This window comes from Pongo pygmaeus, chromosome 7 (genome assembly GCF_028885625.2).
Source record: "Pongo pygmaeus isolate AG05252 chromosome 7, NHGRI_mPonPyg2-v2.0_pri, whole genome shotgun sequence".
Lineage (NCBI taxonomy): Eukaryota > Metazoa > Chordata > Mammalia > Primates > Hominidae > Pongo > Pongo pygmaeus.
In genome coordinates, this window is record NC_072380.2 from 135,444,295 (window position 1) to 135,446,996 (window position 2,702).

A 2,702-nucleotide genomic window follows, 5' to 3' on the forward strand; every position below is an offset into this window, starting at 1 on the left:
ACAGTTGTCCTAGCAGCAAGATGGAACAGAACAAAAACTCCCAGCTGAGTGATTAGTGTACTGGGCCTTAGAGACCCAAATCTGCCACAAACTGGATGCATGACCAAGTAGTTTGGACTATATCCATTCCTTCATTTATTTAACAGATATTTACTGAGCATCTCCTAGGTGTCCAGGCTCAGAGCCACTGTGCAGGGGATGATCTCCAAAGTCTTTTTCAAGTCTAACTGGAGACTCAGAATGGCACATTTGTAGAGATATGGAAACATTTATCAAAATCAGCATCTCCCAACATAGCCAAACCCTTGATCCTCTTGTAAACGACCCCCTTGCACATCATCTTTCTTTGTAAAAAGATAGCAGATGTTCTGAGTCCTCTCCTTGCCCACGGAGAAGAGTTCACAATGGAAATGGGAAAGGATGGGAGTGCGTTTGTCTGGGGCCGCTGAGTCAGCCAGACTCCTCCCAGCAACTAGTCCAGTCTCTCCTCTCTTCTCCAGAGAGGCACGCCCTCTCTGCCACTTTGTGGGCTGTGGAAGCTGATTAGCATTTTGCACACTTCAGCAAACTGAGCTTTGGAATCTCACTTGTCCCCTCAGCAAAATATCAGATGGAAGAGGAACAGATTTGAATGCAAAGGGCAATTGCATAATTTGCCTAAGTCCCAGGACAGAAACGCCACATGACTTTGCTAGTTTGCTTCTTCTCTTTTGCCCTTTTCCCCAGCAAGCCTAGAAAAGTAATCCCACAGCCTAGCAACTAATCCCACATGTGACCTTTTGGCAACTGAGGATGCTTTCTTCACATGCTGGAAAACTGCGACATGGCTCCAAATTAAAATGCCTTTTGCCTCTCATTACCATATTAAAGAGTTTGAGGTTGTGAGATGACAGTGCACTTAAATTGTCCAGGAAAAAGAAAAGGTCATTCTTTTACATTCTGTACCTGACCTACACTTCTTCATGAGCCTCATTTCACAGAGGAGCAAGGGAGAATAATAAACTCACCAACTGAAGGCCTCTCAACCTCTTCCAGTTTAAAACAGCCTCTTTCAAGCTGAGTCGCTGAGAAGCAAATGCTCAGTTTTTCAGGGTTTTTTCATGCCTGGGTGCAAAAGAAAGCTTTTATCTTGCAGTAGCTAGAGACGAGACCTCAGATGTAAGACCTCCTTCATGGAAGGCAAATCTTTCCTAGGAGGCAGCTGAGCGGGGCTGGTCCCTGGGACCCAGCACAGGTATCTTCTCTGGCACAATGAGTGCCTCCCCATCCTTTGGAGCAATAAGCTGGCACCTGCTGCTGAAATGTGTGGTTCTTGCCCTTTCTTCCAGTTGAGATGTCTCTGTACAATCGGTACTGAGCCAGGCCTCTGCTAACCCAGCAGTTATTTCAGGCTCCACATCACCTCTGCTGGATTCTTTTCCCAAGGCTGTCATAACAAATTACCACAAACTACATGGCTGAAAACAGCAGAAATGTATTCTTTCACAGTTCTGGAGGCCAGAAGTCCAAAATCAAGGTGTTGCTAGTGCACTGTTCCTCCAAAGGCCCTGGAGAAGAATCCTTCCTGGTCACTTCTATCTTTGGATAGCTCCTGGCCTTCCCGGGCAGTGGCAGCACCACTCCAATGTCTGCCTCCATCTCCACGTGGCCTTCTTCCCTGTGTCTCTGTGCCTCAAATCTCCCTCTCTCTCTCTCTTTTTTTTTTTTTCCATAAAGACACTACTGAGTGGATACAGGACCCACCCTAAATTCAGAATGATTTGTCTCTGTGCCTCAAATCTCCCTCTCTTTTTTTTCATAAAGACACTACTCATTGGATACAGGACCCACCCTAAATTCAGAATGATTTTATTTCAAGATCCTTAATTACATCTGTAAAGACTTATTTCCAAATAAGGTCACATTCACAGGTACAAAACATTAGGACTTGGACATATCTTGTGGGGGGCCGCAAGTCAACTGAGTACACCCTCCAAGGGCCATCTGGGAACTACTAATTCCATTACCCCTCTTACCCCAAGTTTGCAGGCTGTAGAGAATCAGGAGTGCTGGTTCATCAATTGAGATGTGTCCCTTAGCTATTTCTCACCCACTGCTCAGGTGCCATGGTGAGGCTGGACTTCTCTGTACATCCTGGGAAACCTGGACAAGAGTTGTTTCTGCTCTAAGACGCATTAAAATTTATCTGGAGTTTCAAGCAAACCCTCCAACTCCTTGCTTCTCTATCCTGCCTCACCCACCTTTCTCCCCTACATTCAGCCTCATCTTCCCGCTCCCTTGGAGGAATGTCCTGAAAGTAAAATGAACTCAAACTTTCAAAAGAAAACCTGAGTTTGAACTCCAGGTCAGACATTTATTAACTATCTATCCTTAAGCAAATCATTGCCCCTATTCTGAATTATTCAGTGCCGGGCTCTGACCATGACAGAGACACCCAGACCTTCAATCCCTTGGTTCAAGTCAGTAAGCCCCTTTCCACCAAGGAGAAGTCGGCTGCCACATAATATTCACCGAGCCATGGCTCCAGCTGCCCTGACAACTCCACCTAAGGGGAGACAGGCCATCCTCCAACCCTGCCTGCAAAGACCACAGCTTGTGAGCTGCCTAAAGGTGCCCCTGCCCAATTCTCATCACAGGACTAAGCAGCTTCCCAGTGGCCCCAGCTCAACACTGAGCCATAACCTTAGCTGATTATCCATCCT